This window comes from Bos javanicus, chromosome 12 (assembly GCF_032452875.1).
Source record: "Bos javanicus breed banteng chromosome 12, ARS-OSU_banteng_1.0, whole genome shotgun sequence".
Classification (NCBI taxonomy): domain Eukaryota; kingdom Metazoa; phylum Chordata; class Mammalia; order Artiodactyla; family Bovidae; genus Bos; species Bos javanicus.
The window spans coordinates 54,594,016-54,613,429 of record NC_083879.1 but is presented as its reverse complement, the minus strand read 5'-3'; the positions used below and the strand labels follow the sequence as shown (position 1 = coordinate 54,613,429).

Genomic DNA, 19,414 nt, shown 5'->3' with positions numbered 1-19,414 from the left:
ATCAGTCCCTAGAACTTCTAACAACTAGGAGTTCTGACACAAGAGCATAATTCAACATGACCAGAGCAGCCACACAGGGCATTAAAATAAAAAGTTTGCATATTCTACCACAGGTAAATTAGGGAGCCAAGATCAGCAAGGACCGGGCCTGAAATACCAGCCTTCTTCAGAGCAAGTTTCATTCTTTCCTCAACTGAAACAGAGAAACTAATAGCAGAACTCTCAGCCAAAACTAAATACAGTAATATCAATTACCTAGACATGCTGCTGGTGGTGAGTCATCCAGGAAGCAGAGCAAATGCCAAGATGCCACTGCCAGAGACAGCTAAAAGGACTCATCCATTAAAGCGCTACCTGCCAAAGCAAAGCCTCAAAAGCTGGCTGATAAATATGAATATGTGATCTGAATAACTTCATGCTATCAAAAGCCAAACACATACACACACATACTCTCTCTCTCAAAAAGTTGGTAATTATGTGCTCCTGAACTGATTCACCTTATATAATTCCTTATTTGTGTAAATGATACTTATTCTCATATTACAATGATTATTATAATGCTACAGTTCTAAGGTATTTATCAACTAAAAAAAGAGAAGAAACTATTTCAACAAGATTTTCCACAACACTGACATTTTCTAGTAAAAATGTACACACACATGAATTCATTACTGCAAAGATGTACAAGACCAAAATACGTTATAAATTGTGCCACTGAAAAAAACCAGAGAGAAAATCCTATCCCAAGAGGAATTGGATAGGTGATTCTTTATGGCACACAAATTCTGTCAGCAAAGCCATCTCAGCACACAAACAAAAAACTCACCATTTATTTTGGAGGGGAAAACCTCTGGTAAACTAAAATTTTAACTTTACCTTTTGAAAGACCAGATTTTGGTTTAAAGAGAAACCTGAGTTAGCATAAGTAAAACATTGATAAAGATGGGCCTAAAATATTTCACTAGACACTACAGTAATTTTGCTTTCAATTAATAAGTCAACAAAAATTACTGTGTAGGACAACATCATGTACCAAAAAGCGAATTGGGACAGACAGTTCTAAGACTGTCCTCAACCACCTACACTGGGCTAAGGATATGAAACATACTGGTTAAGTACAAAGGCTTCGGAATCAACTTTTTAAGACTCAAACCTAGGCTCCGACACTTACCAACTCTGTGACCTACTTGGGCATTTTTATCATCTACAAAATGGGAGTCTATTTCTCTTACAGAGCTTTCATATAGGATTACAAAAGTTAACACCTATAAACACTTAAAATAAAGCCTGACATAGTAAAGGTCCAATAAATGTTACTTTTTAAAAAACGTAACAAAACAAAGGCACTTTACTTATAGCATCTACCCTACTTCCTACAATAACCCTCTGAGATGAGTATACTGGAACAAACTTTAAACAACTGAACTGACACGCCTCGTTGGGGCAAAGACAAGATTCAGACTCAGGTTTTACTGTCTCTAAATTCAGATTTTCTATTTCAAAATGCCTCAAATAAAAACTCACAGGTAGTAATCTACTCTGCCACAGCATTACCCTCATGAGTACTTCTGATTCTAATTCAAGTACACACACACACACACACTCCACCACCACCACACCATACACATCTTTGAATCCACCCATCTACTTCTCTTTAATGCTACTAATTATCTAATTACCTAATCCAAGCTACCAGGATTGCCTACCTAAACTACTGCCATAGCTTCCTAACTAAATGGCAGACCCTGACACTTGGGAGACCCCCCCAATGAAAAGGCTGGCTCACCAAGAAATGACACAATCCTGGTTGAACAAGTCAAGAAACACAAACACAGCTTATAGAATATAAATAAGCAAAGAAAGAACACCCAAATTTAAAGAAAACCTCTCACATGAAAGAAAAACAAACAAAAATAATAGGAAGAAAAGTTAACGCAGGGAGTAGAAAAACAAAAACCTCACAATCTATAGTTGGCTCAAGTTCCAGCATGGCAGGCCTCCTCCGGGACAGCCCTCCCATGGACAGGCACTACAAACTTGAAGTATAAAAAAGAACTATCTGAACATTCTGAAATCTAAGGAAAATAGGGATTTGGAGGGAAATTAAACCTTGGAGAAGCAACCTGCACAAAGGAGAGTGTTTCCTTTCTGTTCATTTTGTAGCCTTGCTGTGAGGCAGAACCACAGTTGTGGCGAGGCACCTTGGCTGGGGCTACTAAACCCCCAATAGAACCCTTGCTATTTCCATCCAGAGGAAGTGAGGAACAAATGGAGCCCAGGCAGGCCAGGAAATGAGGGGAAATCACCACTCTTCGAACCATGCATGTGCAGGACTGAACTAAAATAGATGAATGAGGGCCTGGGAGACAGTACTTAAAATCTGAAGCTGGACTGACTGCTTCTAAAACAAAATACGTACGTTTTCCAGAGGATCATAGCAAAACACTCAGAAGATCCAGGATAAAATCCAAAGTTACTAGAAATAAAAAATATTAAGGAATATAAATCACTCTCCAGGGAAACGACAATCAAGAGATGCCAATCCCAGGATGATTCAGATTATATAGTTACTATGTGCATGTGCACTAAGTCACTTCAGTTGTGTCCGACTCCATGCAACCCTATGGACTGCAGCCCATCAGGCTCCTCTGTCCATGGGGATTCTCCAGGCGAGAATACTGAACTGGGTTACCATGCCCTCCCCTCCAGGGGATCTTCTTGACCCAGGGATGAAAGCTGCATCTCTTACATCTAACCTATGTTGGCAGGTAGGTTCTTTACCACTAGCACCACATACAAAGATTTTAAAGCTGGTATTACAATTATGTTTTGGGAAATAAAGCAATATCACCTTGAAACCAATAAAATGACAGGGAATCTCAGAAGGTTCTATTTCTGCTTTACTGACTATGCCAAAGCCTTTGACTGTGTGGATCACAATAAACTGTGGAAAATTCTGAAAGAGATGGGAATAAAAGACCACCTGATCTGCCTCTTGAGAAATCTGTATGCAGGTCAGGAAGCAACAGTTAGAACTGGACATGGAACAACAGACTGGTTCCAAATAGGAAAAGGAGTACGTCAAGGCTGTATATTGTCACCCTGCTTATTTAACCTATATGCAGAGTATATCATGAGAAATTCTGGGCTGGAGGAAGCACAAGCTGGAATCAAGACTGCCGGGAGAAATAACAATAACCTCAGATATGTAGATGACACCACCTTTATGGCAGAAAGTGAAGAACTAAAGAGCCTCCTGATGAAAGTAAAAGAGGAGAGTGAAAAAGTTGGCTTAAAGCTCAACATTCAGAAAACGAAGATCATGGCATCTGGTCCCATCACTTCATGGGAAATAGATGGGCAAACAGTGGAAACAGTGTCAGACTTTATTTTTCTGGGCTCCAAAATCACTGCAGATGGTGACTGCAGCCATGAAATTAAAAGACGCTTACTCCTTGGAAGGAAAGTTATGACCAACCTAGATAGCATATTGAAAAGCAGAGACATTACTTTGCCAACAAAGGTCTGTCTAGTCAAGGCTACAGTTTTTCCAGTGGTCATGTATGGATGTGAGAGTTGGACTATAAAGAAGGCTGAGCGCTGAAGAATTGATGCTTTTGAACTGTGGTGTTAGAGAAGACTCTTGAGAACTCCCTTGGACTGCGAGGAGATCCAACCAGTCCATCCTAAAGGAGATCAGTCCTGGGTGTTCATTGGAAGGACTGATGTTGAAGCTGAAACTCCACTACTTTGGCCACATGATGCGAAGAGCTGACTCACTAGAAAAGACCCTGATGCTGGGAAAGATTGAGGGCAGAAGGAGAAGGGGACGACAGAGGATGAGATGGTTGGATGGCATCACCAACTCAGTGCACATGGGTTTGTGTGGACTCCGGAAGTTGGTGATGGACAGGGAGGCCTGGCGTGCTGCGATTCATGGGGTCGCAAAGAGTCAGACACGACTGAGCGACTGAACTGAACTGAACTGAACTCAGAAGATAAATAGAAAACAAAAAATTGAACCAAATAAAAACTTTAGACTGGAAAAATTAAATACATGAAACAAAAAATTCACTGGATGGGATCCACAGCACAAAGAAAGAGTGAATTTAAATTGACTTAGACAATTCATCCATTCTAAAGAACAGAAAAGAAAAAGAATAGAAAAAATAAATATGCTAACAGAGTCACAAGAACTCTAAACCTTTAAAAGGTGTAGAAACCAAGTAACTTCAAACTCACAGAAAAACAGGAAAAAGAAACTGAAGAAATAATGTCCATAACTCATCAAAGTAATAAAAGGAGTAAATTAACAAATTAAACTTCAGTGAGACTAAAGCAGAACAAATTCAAAGAAAATTACACCTAGACAGATCATAATAGAACTTCTAAAAATCAAAGACAGGGACTTTCCTGGCAGTTCAGTGGTTAAGACTCTCCACTTCCAATGCAGTGGGGCAAGAGTTCCATCCCTGGTCAGGGAACTAATACCCTACATGCTGCAAGGTGCAGCCAAAATCGAAAAAAATAAATAAAAAATCAAAGATAGAAATTAATGGAGCAGCCTGAAAAACAATATATTACATACAGAGAAACAAGGATTCAAATAACTACAGGTTTGTCATCAGAAACCACGATCATCGCAAGAAAATTGAACAAAATCTCAAAGGGCTGAAAGAAAACAAACTCAGTCAGGAATTTTCTGTTCCCAAAATATGTATCTATAGGGAGTTCCCTGGTGGCCTAGTGGCTAGGAACACACACTTTCACTGCCATGGCCTGGGTTCAAATCCTGGTTAGGGGGCTGAGATCCCACAAGCTGAGATCTGACATTTATACAACACTATATCCAACAACTGAAGAATACACATTCTTTTCAAGTGCACATAATATATCACCAAGGTAATATACTGGGCCATAAAACAAGTCTCAATAAATTTAAAAGGAATCAGACCACAGTGAATGTGGTCTATTACCACACACACACACACAAAAAATTAGAAAATCTTATAAAGACTATATGAAAATCCCAAATAAATGGAAATCAAATGGAATTCAAGATACAGACGATCCAACACAGCAAAGTGAGGAAGAGTCTTGGTATGACAGCTGTGTGCCAGGCCTAAAAGAACAAATATTAATAGTTAGAAACTGGAGGATGGAGGGCTCTAGGAAGAAAGTCTTCAAAGAACAAAATAAAGGAACTAATACCTATCCAATCCATGTGATCAAGCCAAAAACACAGCTGAAAAGCAAATTCTGAAAAATGACAGAAGATCTGTAAAGAATTAACCACAAATACACAAAGGGGTGGGGGTAAGGGATAAATGAGAGGAGCTTGGGATTAACACATACACACTACTATGCATAAAATAGGTAAACAGCAAGGACCTATTGCATAGCACAAGGAACTATACTCAATATCCTGAATGCAGCTATATACACAACCAAATAACCTTGCTGTATACTTAAAACTACCACAGTACTGTAAATTAACTACATCTCAATAAAAATAAATAAACAATGAAGACATAAAAACTAGGCAACCCTATGAAAAATTTTAAAAATTATACACAACACACCACTTTGACTCACTAGTGAACAATGCTTTCATAGTCATAAAATGTAAATACTAATTATCGACTTAACCAAATGTTAGGAGCCTTTCACACATTTGCTCTTCCCAATAATTCTATCTATTATTAGTAAGGGAAGTAGCTACACTATATCCTTACTTTACTGGTGAGGAAGCGGCACAGAGAAGTTATGTAATCAGCTCAAGGGTACAGTGCTTTAAGGGAGAAGCCAAGATGTGAACCTATGAGGTGAGACTACAGAGATGATCTGGGAAGAAAAAGTAGGTCATGGAAGAAACCGAAGCAGAACAAACAAATCAAGTAGTAGCTTAATATCATTGCATTAAAAATACAAAGTTAAATAACCAAAGCAGCTAAAACAGTTAAAGACTGTGTTCTTTTGAGGAGAAGCTTGGAGGACCAGGCCTGGGAAAGGAGGACTGATGTTCCTCATTGTCTTTTTCTACTCTAGCTTTTGAAACTGTATGCTTGCATTGTTTTGATTTTAAAAAACATATGCTGGTCAAAGAAAACTCACTCACAAGCTGAATCCAGCCCACTGAAAGATTACACAGTTTTGGGATATCGACAATCGGCTGGCCAGTGACTACCAGGTTCTTCCTATACCAGTCAAGCCCAGCAGTATCGCCATGTCTGGTATGGCCATCAATAAAAGGAAAGCAACCATAATGAAAGTTCTGTTTCCCAGCTTTTAACTCAGCTGATAATGTTTATACGTAAGAGAATAAAATCTGTCCTCCAAGCTTTGCTGAAAACCCCTAAACAGATCCTCCCTCGGGCAGTCTTCTGTAAAATGAGGTGGTTGAAGAAAATAATCCCTGCTTTCACAATATCTGGAAACATTTTCCTTCTGTCCATAAGTAAACCAAAGAATCTAACCATGGTTAATTATTTTCAAATGCAAGTCACCAGTCAGATGAGGAATTATGTAAAACTACCAGAATTCATCTAAACAGATTTCTCTGCACTATTCTAAAAGCAAAGTATATACTCTAATTATGGACATCCAAAATATCACTGTATGGGCTGGGCAATATAATGTCACTTTTACATAAAAGAACTCTGGAAATCTATTCACTTTATAAATATACCAGTAATCTCATGGATATACTTGAATTCATTCAGAAATAGCATGTTTATTTCAATAAGCATTTACAATGCACTATATAATGGGCCCAGAACTACACTATATACTATTATAAATAAGACAGACCTAAGCCCTAATTCGCATTGAGTTTATAAAATGCATACCATGGAGCAAAGACTGTGATAAGAGCACAGTGTTAAAAGCATACAGTGAATCTGGTAGGAAAGGGAGGAAATGGAGCTGGGGAGGCAGAGGAAGAGGGAAGGTTTTCTGGAGAAAAGAACATCTAAACAGATTTGGATAAAGAATAGAAATTCATCCTGGAAGAAGAAGAATGAAAAGAGAAAAGGGCAATAATATGTTCCAAAGCCAGAAGGCAAGGGGAGCATGGTGTGGAGTGGTGGCCGGCAAGGTGCAAGGTAAGAAAACAAAAACATTAGCGTTCAAAACACGCACGTGTGCAGTGCAGGAACAAATAAAGCAGACAGAAGTTAACAGGGACTCATACTGTTCTCTAAGGTTACAAACAAAAATTTTAAAGGGTCGAGTATTATTTCAAGTGCTCATCCTTCCCCTTTTGGGGAAATCACACAAAAAGTCACCCCGACATAAATGAACACTCTACCCAAATGAGAACAAATGTGCTTTGAAACTACTGGGTTTCTTCAGTCTAGCATCCAACAGGCCACAAGTCCCAAGAGCCTCAAAATTCATAAAGAAGTAAAACTATCCAGTTTATTTCCTTATTCTCAAAGCCTCTGCCAAACAGCCCAATTTCTTTACATAATGTAATGGGTAATTCTGGAGAAACACCACAGAGAACCTAAACCACAGCACATTCCTAAACTTTTAAAATATTAAAGTACTGATGTTCAAATCTTAAAAGCAGGCAAGTCAAAACCCTGAAATAAATCTGATAGTAAACCTCAGACTACTGCAGCATTTCCCAACTTGCACTTGGCATGTCTTTAACAAGAATCTTACCCACACCTTAATTCCAGCTAAGTGACCAAACTTTTGGAAGAAACCGTAACACGAAAACACAGACGATGATTTATAATCACATGATAGATAGGCTAGCCCTAACTACAATGCTCTTTTGAGTAAATTTACATTTAATAAGGTCAGCAGAATGTATTCCATAGTTATTTAAGCTTAAGTCAGGCCTCCGCATGTAGAATATATATAAACTTTTAAAACAATATATTATTAATACACATACAATCAGTGTTTTAGCATGTAGATGTGACATTAAAGAAAGAATAAAAAGAAAATACTCCGTAAGTAGTCAATATAAGACAGATAAGGAAAATAAAAGCAGTACCCACTATTCCACAGTCAGTGAAGGTACTAAGCAGAGCCACTGCGCACGGCTCCATGAGTTCCTTACTGAACAACCCTAGGGGGCCAATCGAGTGTGTGTGCACGCGTGCATGCAGAGAAGGAGTGGGGGAAGGGAGAGGAAAAGAAACACCTAACACTACGCAGCATATGTTAACCAATCGCGTGTGTGTGCACGTGTGCATGTAGAGAAGGAGTGGGGGAAGGGAGAGGAAAAGAGACACGTAACACTAAGCAGCATATGTTAAGCTAGAAGGTCATGCAAAACACACACACACAACCTGAGAGAGTCCAAGTCTCAGCAGCATGAAAAAAACAAAAGAATTCTTATAAAAATGAGAATCAGAATAAAAACACAGACACAAGGTTTTGAATCTATGGAACTGGTCTTGAGCTAACACCAATCACTCAGTCATTCTTATCAGATACTTCCTAACTGCCTACCGTATGCCAGATACTGACAGATATCAGTCAGTCAGTTCAGTCGCTCAGTCGTGTCCAACTCTTTGCGACCCCACGGACTGCAGCACCCCAGGTTTCCCTGTTCTTCACCAACTCCCGGAGCTTACTCAAACTCATGGCCATGAGTCAGTGATGCCAGACATGGCCATGAACAAAACAGATCTGTCTTTTGAAGCTTATACACGGTGGGGGTGGGGGAGGCAGAAATTAAACAAATAAATATTTGAAAATATCAGGTGGTGACAAGTACCACAGAAAAAAAATGAAACAGAAAATGAGAGTACTGGGAAGGCGGTCCTGTGTTTTAAATGGCCTCAATGATGTGACCATTCTAACAGAATGAAGATTCTATGAGACATGAGAAACTTAGTCTCTGCTTTTTTCACAGGAAATGTTATATTGTAATTGGGGTCTCCACACCAATTCTAGTGATAGACCAGGTCCTTGCCTGATTACCAGTTACAAGAAGTAAGTGATGCAAAACAACTTTACCACAGTTCCTAAGGGTTTAGTTCAAGACTGAATGAAATAATAATCTGTCAGAAGCATCCTGCAACATGCCCAAACTTAAGGCCTTTACGAGGTACATTCCTCTTTCACCTACATCGAGGGTGGGCAAATTACAGCTAGCAAGCCAAATTCAGCCTACCATCTGTTTTTGTAAATAAAGTTTTCTTAGAACATAGCCATGTTAACTTGCTTATATATTAAGCTGGATACTTTGCACTGAAACAGCCAATCTGGTACCCAACTGTGACAGAAACCACATGACCTGGAAAGCCTAAAATACTTACTATCTGGTCCTTTACAGAACGTGTGCTGACCGCTAGACCAGACCACCACCACTACTATCCTCACAGTAAAATGCCTTTCAGGGGTCTCTTTAGGAGCACGTGACCAGGGCAGTCACATGGACCCAGCCAGTGGAGAGCCTCATGCTTGGGGCTTAATGCTCCATGGTCACCTTTAAATTCTTTAAGAAGAAAAAAACCTCCTTTCTTTCATTCTTTATTTAGCTGCATTGGGAGCCCGTGTGCCACAACTACAGAAGCCCAAGTCCGTGAAGTGCAACAGACGCTCCCACAGGAATCTGGGCTGGATTTATGGCTGCTTTAACCAATAGAAAGAAAGTGAAAGTGAAGTCGCTCAGTCGTGTCCGACTCTTTGCAACCCCATGGATTGTAGCCTACCAGGCTTCTCCGTCCATCAGATTTTCCAGGCAAGGGTACTGGAGTGGGTTGCCATTTCCTTCTCCAGGAGATCTTCCTGACCCAGGGACTGAACCCGGGTCTCCTGAATTGTATGCAGACACTTTACCGTCTGAGCCACCAGGGAAGTCTCTTAACCAACAGAATGCAGCACAAATGACATTCTGGAGTTCTAAGTCCAAGCCTTAAGAGGAATGGCAGCTTCGTTTTCCCTTCTGTGATGTGAAAGGCCACAGTCACACTGGGAGGGAGCATGAAGAGGACACACACAGAGGAGAACTGAAATGATCAACGGTCAAAGCTGAGCTTCCAGTCATTAGGCACCATCAACGGCTAGTGAAGGGAGTAAGAGTCATCTTGAATATTCCAATCCAATCAGGTCCCCAAATGGCTGGAGCCCCAGTTAACAGCCCATGGAGCAGAAGAACCACTCTACTGATCACAGCCAAACTGAAACATAATAAAATGCTTGTTTTGAGTAGTTTGTTATGAAACAATATAAAACTAAAGCATCAAGATTTGAATACCAGATCCATCACACCTGGATTCATACACATGCCTATTATTTAACCTCTTTATGTCTCGATTTTCTCCATCTGCAAAATGAGGATCATGACGTTATCTATTTCACAGAACTATTCTAAAGAATAAACATGCTCTTAAGTGTAAAAGCACACAGCGGAGTTCTCAGCATATTCTTGATATAACACAAAAAAATATTATTGTTCTAAAATATTATTGCTACTTCATTATTGATAAAATGTATTATTTATTCCAGCATCCTGCTTCACTTTCTTTAAACCACCTATTACTATCTGAAATTATGCTTACTTATTTACCTGCCTTTCCTCCAACAAAGTATGAGCCATGAGACAAGAACTGTCTTGTTCACCAGTACCTAAAACAGAATTTGGCAGATAGAGATACTTTAAAATTAATATTGAATAAATGAGTTATAGGACCTTGGTTTCATAGTTAATCAATAATGATATCTAAAAACTGCTCCCATGCTTTAAGTATTAATCTGACAAGAGGTGCTCAAAACATACAACATGCACATATGCTATCTATAATGTTATTTTTAGGACATAATCCCAATGCAATTACTTGTGACTGCACAAACACTACACCATTATTAGCTCATGGAATGCTCAAATATGCGTAAGTGATGGCTAGCATCTGATTCAGCATTGTTCAGGCGTTCTAAGGTTGCTCACTTGTTTGTATAATTTTTTTAAATGAGTTGTACTCAAGCAAACTAATGACACACTCTTAGCCACTATTGCTACATGCACAGAAACAGCCAGAGAAACTTTAATGTGGGGTCTGTCCAAAAACAAACTACCCTGGCAACACAAATTAAACCTGGTTTTAAACACACCTGAGTGTGCATTTCCTCACAGGTTTTTTTTAAGTTTAAAATCTATATTAAAGAGGCAATAAAAATCAGACATTCCCAGAACCCCGAAGCACCTTAGAAGGTACACAAAGAAGCACAAAAACACGATTCAGAATAACAAGTTCTCTGACACTGTGATTCTCAACTTTCCTTCTGCCGTGATGGAGAGATGACATATCCATGAAACTCACCCTGCCTCCTCTTCCAATTATAATTTCATAGGAGTTTTTACATTTAGGAACAGAATTTTATAGAGCAAAAGAAACCACAGGGTTTCGGCACAGAACTTTAGATGAGAAACAAACACATGTGAAGTCAGGGAAGCATGAGAGAAGATATTAGGGTCGAAGCTAATAAGAAGTACGTCCTGCCGGACTTCAGTGGTTATTGCATAAAAATTAAGCGGGAGGGGGAGATTGCTAAGATGCAGCACTGTATAGGTATGGCAAGGTCTAGTCAAGGAATCTGCACGTTAAAAACCTAAATTTAGGGGCTTCCCTGGTCGTTCAGTGGTAACGAGTCTGCCTGCCAATGCAGGGGATACGGATTCGATTCCTGGTCTGGGAAGATCCCACGTGCCACCGAGTAACTGAGCCCGTGTGCTACAACTACTGAAGCTCACGCGCCTACAGTCCGTTCTCCCAAGGAGAGAAGCCACTGCAGTGAGAAGCTGGAGCACCACAACTAGAGAAAAGTCCACATATTAACAAAGACCCTGCACAACCAAAAGTAAGCAATTTTTTAAAAAGACTTATTAAAAAAAGAACACAAATTTATACTTCAAAATCCAGTAAGCCTACTAAAATGGCTAAAAGTATAAAGTCTGAAAACATCAAAATTTTGGCAAGGTGGTGAAACAGCCAAAGCTTCTATACATTGGTGGTCTAAGTGTAAAATGGTACACGTGGAAATGGAACACAGACTTGGAAAAAAGTCTGGTGATGTCTCATAAAATTAAGCATACATCTACCTATTACCCAGTAATTTCACCGAAGAGAAATGAAAACATATAACCACAGAAAGATCGCATTAGAAGATTCCTAACCGCTTTAACTGTAATAGCCAAAAACTGGAAACAACCCAAATGTCGATCAACAGAGCAATGGAGAAACAAACAGTCATACATGTCCATACAATGAAACACCATCAACAATACAAAGGGATGCACCAATACACACAGTAACATGGATCAAGCTCCTGAACAGCATGCAGAGTGAAAGAAGCTTGGTAGACCATATGCTGTGTGATTCTAGAATTAGGGAAATCTAATTTGAAGTGAAAAACAAAAGAGCATAACAATCACCTGGTGGGTATGAATCAACAGGGAAGAGTCACGAGTGAACTTTTCTATGATGACAGCAATGTTCTGTCCCAATGGTCAGTAAACTTTTGCCATAGAGGGCAGAAAGGCAATTATGTCAGGCTTTCTGGGCTCTACCTCAAAAGCCAATTCTGCCACTGTAAATGAATGACACAGCTGCACTACCATAACACTTTTTACAAAACAAGGGTTAGAATGTAGTTTGCTGGTCCCTGCTCTATATATTAAAAGTGGTTTGGGTTACACAAATATGTATGTACTTGTCAAAACTCATCTAATAGGCCACGGAAGATCTGTGCATTTCGCTATATGTCAATTTTATACAAAAACCAAAAAGCAACAGTTAACTGTAGGCTAATGATAAGCATGTGGTTTTCAGTGAGGTACACCGATATCTGCAACTTGTTCTGAAAGCTCAAAAAATAAGATGGATACAGTAACACAAATACTAAATTGCCAACATCCGCTGGATCTCAAAAAAGCAAGAGAATTCCAGAAAATATCTATTTCTGCTTTATTGACTATGCCAAAGCCTTTGACTGTATGGATCACAATAAACTGTGGAAAATTCTGAAAGAGATGGGAATAAAAGACCACCTGACTTGCCTCTTGAGAAACCTATATGCAGGTCAGGAAGCAACAGTTAGAACTGGACATGGAACAAGACTGGCTCCAAATAGGAAAAGGAGTATGTCAAGGCTGTATATTGTCACCCTGCTTATTTAACTTCTATGCAGAGTACATCATGAGAAATGCTGGACTGGAAGAAGCACAAACTGGAATCAAGATTGCCGGGAAAAATATCAATAACCTCAGATATGCAGATGGCACCACCCTTATGGCAGAAAGTGAAGAAGAACTAAAGAGCCTCTTGATGAAAGTGAAAGAGGAGAGTGAAAAAGTGGGCTTAAAGCTCAACATTTAGAAAACTGAATTTGCCATCACTTCATGGCAAATAGATGAGGAAACAGTAGAAACGGTGGCTGACTTTATTTTTCTTGGCTTCAAAATCACTGCAGATGGTGACTGCAGCCATGAAATTAAAAGACGCTTACTCCTTGGAAGGAAAGCTATGACCAACCTAGACAGCATATTAAAAAAGCAGAGGCATTACTTTGCCAACAAAGGTCCGTCTAGTCAAGGCTACGGCTTTCCCAGTGGTCATGTATGGATGTGAGAGCTGGACTATAAAGAAGGCTGAGGGCCGAAGAATTGATGCTTTTGAACTGTGGTGTTGGAGAAGACTCTTGAGAGTCCCTTGGACTGCAAGGAGATCCAACCAGTCCATCCTAAAGGAAATCAGTCCTGAATATTCATTGGAAGGACTGATGTTGAAGCTGAAACTAAAATACTTTGGCCACCTGATGCAAAGAGCTGACTCATTTGAAAATACCCTGATGCTGGGAAAGATTGAGTGCAGGAGAAGGGGATGACAGAGGATGAGATGGTTGGATGGCATCACCGACTCAATGGACATGGGTTTGTGTGGACTCTGGGAGTTGGTGATGGACAGGGAGGCCTGGCAGGCTGCACATCATGGTGTCACAAAGAGTCGGACACGACTGAGCAACTGAATTGAACTGAGAAATGTAGGCCCAACAACTGGTATGTGGTATATGGAAGTTAGCTGTACAATTCTTTCAACTTTTGAATATATTTGAAAGTTTTTGTTTTGTTTTTGGCTGCATTGTGTGGTCTGTGGGATCTTAGTTCACTGACCAGACATCAAACCCATGCCCCGAGAAGTGGAATCACAGAGTCCTAACCAATGGACCACCAGGGAACTCCCTGAAAGTTTTCATATTAAACTGGGCAGTGGGGGAGATTCAATGAGGCCACTGAAGATTTTTAAGCAAGGAAATGAAAATCAAATTTATATTCTACAATTCATGCAGTGCAAGCATATACTGAAGGATGATTAGATGAAGGAAGAAAGTTCTAAGCAGGCTATTACAACAGTCCATGCCATAGAAGATATCAACATTTGAAGAGTAAGTACAAAGTGAGTTCATGGAGAGAAGAAAAATCAGGGCAGTCAGTGCTTAGTTGCTCAATCACGTCCAACTCTTTGCGACCCCATGGACTGTGGCCCACCAGGCTCTTCTGTCCATGGGATTTTCCAGGCAAGAACACTGGTGTGGGTTACCATATCCTCCTCCAGGGGATATTCCTGACCCAGGGATCAAACCTACATCTCCTCTGCCTCCTGCACTGCAGGCCGAGGAGAGAGCTCCTTCATTTCAGGAATGAGGAAGGAGTTTCAAGGAAAAGTTCACAATGTCAACATAAAAGAACTTAAGCATGAAAAGAACGAAAAGTACCTAGATTAAGCAATGGACCCTGATGATGTAAAAGAGGTGTGGGAAGAATGTAGATCAGATAAAAGATATTAGTAAGTTCAAAGGAAACAAACAAGTGACAAGTAATCTGGCTAGGACAAGAGAGGAAGGAAAAACTGAAACATAAAGTAAAAGACTGAAATATTTCTTTTAAATGTGAAACAAAAGTACATGGCTGCACCTAAAAGCCACAGCTCACCCAGAACCTGTACTCTTGGCTCAGGCAGCCAGCTGGGGGTCTGACTGTCCTTGCACATTTTTACTGCGTGTGACAGTCTGCAAAGCTTGTCCATTTCACCATACTGCGAGGATTCTTCTAATAAGTCACCCAGGCAACAAAGAAGGTCAAGGTGACCACAGCTGACAACTGCCTCTCAGGGAGACGTAAACTAGCTTGTTTGTTGTTTGCTATAATGCCTGCAGCTTGCTTAAAAAAAAAAAGTGCTGGCCCCTTGGTCCTGAGCTCCTTAGCTGTGATCTACTATGTGCATCCATCTAGACCCATCATCCTCATGGGACCTGGTTACAAGGAAAGACAGCACAAACAGGCTGACATTCATGAGTATGCAGTGCTGTGACTAGTAATGTCACTTGTTTCTGACCTGGGAGTCTCCTGTTTGTCTGCCAGCAACCATGAAACATTAACAGACTAATTGTCAGCTTGTAAATATGGCAAAATCAAATCTTAAGATTTTTCAGAGTTCTTGACATGGACAACAAAGAGCTAGTTGATTTTCATGTTGCTAAATAAGAGACAAAAACACAGACACCAGCAAAAACTACAATTTATGTAACATTTTATAGTTTATTTACCTTGCATTATTCATAATATTTATTATATATCCATCTCTACACTATATTTTATACATATATTACATTATATAATTCTCATAATAATCCTAATGAGGTAGGTACTAATATGAGGAAACTGAGGCTTTAAGATGTTAGATAACTAAGCCAAGGTCTCACAAATTGTAATCAACACAACCTAACTATAGGCTCAGATGACATTAAAGATGTGAGGGTTTTCTTTAATCATTAATAGTCAACCTCCTTCCCAGCTGATTTATCAAGAGCAACTCTAGTTCACCATATGTTAGAGCAAAGCATCTATATCATAGTACGAATACTTCATTCTTATAGAAAACTAACGTTTTGGAAATGTTAATAGAATCAAAGTTGTCTCTCATCAAAGTTGTCTCTAAAAATCTGTGGTTTAGGAAGAGCTAGGTTAAACAAATTCAAACCATTGTCTTCAGGGCAGAAGCTCTCACAGTTTTAATATACAAATATATGTTCTTCCAGGTGACGCTAATGGTAAAGAACCTGCCTGCCAATGCAGGAGATTTAAAAGGCCTGGGGTTTGATCCCTGGGTCAGGGAAGATCCCATGGAGAAGGCAATGGCAACCTACTCCAAAACCCTTGCCTGGAGAATGCCATGGACAGAGGAGTCCCACAGGCTACAGTCCATAGGGTCACAAAGAGTCAGACATAACTGAAGCGACTTAGCACACACATATGCTAATATGTATTCTATTTCTTCTAAAACCATCTATTATCTTCATTCTGAATGCTCGCTCCAGTTTGGAAAACTACTGCTGCAATCAACAGTGCCAATTTAACTTGTGCACAGAATACCTTTGAAAACTTAGCAGTCAGCTTGGTGGTTCAAGTACACAAGTCCTTTAAAATAGAGAACATCAAAGTCAGAATGTGGCATAACAGCTCCAAGCCAAGTCAACTACTTCACAGTCTGGCACCACTGCCCATTTCCTACCAAACAAAAGTCAGCTTCCCATAACACAATGGAACTACATGGCTTTTTCTGAAATTAGAAGGGTAACAAGGCAAGGTTTTTATATGTTTAGCTCTGTACATTGTAAACACTGTTTTACTGAACAAAATTTAGACACTTAACGATGGAGCAGAGATCACAGAAAAAGTAGTTTTCACATAAAGCTTGTGAATTCGTTAACGACAGTAAGTCATTCTGATGGTCCTAAGCATCACCATTAACTCATCTGTTCATGGGATTCTCCAAGCAAGAATACTGAAGTGGGTAGCCATCCCCTTTTCTAGAGGATCTTTCTGACCCAAGGATGGAGGATGGAACCTGAGTCTCCCAAATAGCAGGCAGATTCTTTACCATCTGAGCCACCAGGGAAGCCCCAATTATCAATACGGAAAACTAAATTTTAACTCTATGAATAAGTGGAAAATTAACATCGTATATACCATTTCGCCACCAAGCATATTTTCCTGTCTTCTACTTAGTCATCTCTAAACATTTGACAACTGAAACTGCTCATTGCTCCGTTGTTATTAATCATTCCAGAGTTTTCACAAAAGCCAGCCACACAACAGTTGTGTTAGTTACACAAGCCAGAGCTGTAGACTGGTCCCTAGCTTACTGCCAACCAAATCAGCTGCCTTTTTTTTTTTTTCCCTTGCCCTCTGTTCTGAAGGAATACCTCCACCCATTCAAAGTCTGCATAGGACACATCTCTAATGGGGGGTGAGGGGTCAGGGGTGTGGGGAATATACCAAGATAAAGTTATTGATCAGGCCATTCTCAACAAAACCAAGAGCTACTCTAGACAGATGAAATTACCATGTAATTACACAGGAACTGGAATTAAAATCTTAATTGTACTAAGATTCTCAAACACTTCACCTTACAAGGAAGGTGATATCCTACCTACTTGAATCAAAAGTATCTTTAGAAGGGCAGATTTTTGCCCTCTGCTCTGAAAGATTGCCTCCACCCATTCAAAGTCTATGTGGGGCACATATCCACCTAGGGGAAAAAAAAGGGCAATAAAATATCATACTGTCCACTATTTTGAAAGGAGTTGTAGAGAAAAAGTATCTTAAAGATCACAAAGCAATTTCCAACATTTTGGTTTTAGGAATTCTTAAAAATAACAATTAACCATAGCTACTGAAAGCAAATGTGACATTATAATAAATTACTTTAAAGCATAGTTACGTCAGTTAATAATGTTTTGAGTAGAGATCTGTATATGAGAACATGGTTGATTCTTATAAGCAAAACCCCAAAGAGAAAGAATTTGAATCGGCTAACACTATTAAAGGGAAACAAATAGGAAAATGAAAGAAAAGTGATTAGAGAAAAGAAATAAACCCACTGGTAACAATATTCAATATTTTATTTTTACTAACATCTGCAAAAATAGGAATATGCCTTAAAAAAAGAAAACAAACCATCAAAAGTGTACACACTAACAACTTGAAAAATGTCTTCCCATACTGGCAGCAATATTTTCCAAACCATTCTGAAAATACTGATGAATTTTTACAGAATTCAGATCAATAACTTTATTGTGGTATACCCCCACACCCCATTTTACAGAATTCCAAATGAACATACAACATTTGGAGGTTTTACTGGATGTAAACCAGATGAAACTGATGCATAATGAGTTTTTATCTTAAAATATACATATATATATACCACAAAACTACATACATTGGGATTTTAACTTTCAGGACCCTTCATATTTGTCAAAGTACACTTATTAATAGAAATTCTTAGTTCACAATAAGTCTCACCTGTGTAAATAGATTTGAAATATGAAATCTGCACTAACATATCTAGATTTGTAAATCTTACAAACAGTACTGTCAATTGTACCATCGGTGCTCCATAATTAACGTTTTTCTCCTTTCCCTCAGAAAATAGGCTTAACTAAATTACCACCTCAAAGTTTACAGAATAACATGCTACCTAGCTGCAAGGAAATAGTCAACTATAGCTGAGTCCATTTTTAAACAGGGTTTACCTAGGACTCTCCAATGACACCATCGGAATTAGTGTCAGAAGAAAAATACATACTAGAAAAAAGGACACGGGAAAACACAGAGGGGCACTTTTCACTCATTTCAACTTACAAAGGATTAATATGGTTAAACTGGAAAACCTTGTACTTAAAGAAAATTAATTTTTCAAACACGATGAGCATTTTTAGGAAAACTTCCTGTTTCCCCTCCCACCAATTAAAAAAAAAAATAGGAAAAAAAAAGTCGTTTTTCTAATAAAAACAGAAAAGGCCAAAATGACAAGGTTAACTAGGACTAAGAAATAGATAGATCAGCCCCACGACTTTCTCTACAGTTGCGCAATTTTTAAACCCACACTTTTTTTTTTTAAGCCAAATCCACATCCCACCCCACCTAGTGCTTACCTCTCCCTCCTTCCCACCCACTCCATCTATGACGAAGATCACCTTCCCAGCAGGTATGTTAACTCATTTCCAGTACACAATCCACTGGAAAATCTCTGAAGTAACTGGGTCAGGGCATGACGAAATGATCGAGAAAGTGAGAAATAAAAGAGATATAAGTTCTAAAAGGAGGCGGGGGGGGGGGGGGGGGCGATGTCTAACAGCGGAAGGATAAGGACCTAAAAGACGACCTGGGTCTAGAAAGAAGGGTCTCAAAGGATCCACAGGCAGGCTCCAATACGAGAGATGTGAAGGAAGCACGGTCCTGCCAGAAGAGCCAAAAACAAATCATCCAACATGCCCCACCGGGGATAACCGGTGGAAAGGGGCTCTGGAATCCACGGGGGGCGGAGGGGTGGGGGGACAATCCCGGGGTTCCGGGAGGCGCAGGAGGCCGGGGCTGGGGACAGAAACT

General features: G+C 39.6%; 1 protein-coding gene and 1 long non-coding RNA gene across 2 annotated transcripts in view; both read right to left on the bottom strand.

The window, feature by feature from the left end:
* NDFIP2 (Nedd4 family interacting protein 2) overlaps positions 1 to 19,414 on the bottom strand; it is a 71,383-nt gene that overhangs the window by 51,553 nt on the left and 416 nt on the right. The window lies entirely within an intron of this gene.
* Positions 2,450 to 19,411, bottom strand: LOC133258504 (uncharacterized). The gene is made up of 3 exons (XR_009740054.1): positions 18,961 to 19,411; positions 10,535 to 10,593; positions 2,450 to 2,476 (listed from the first exon to the last, which is right to left on the bottom strand). It is a non-coding gene; the product is annotated as an uncharacterized LOC133258504 (long non-coding RNA).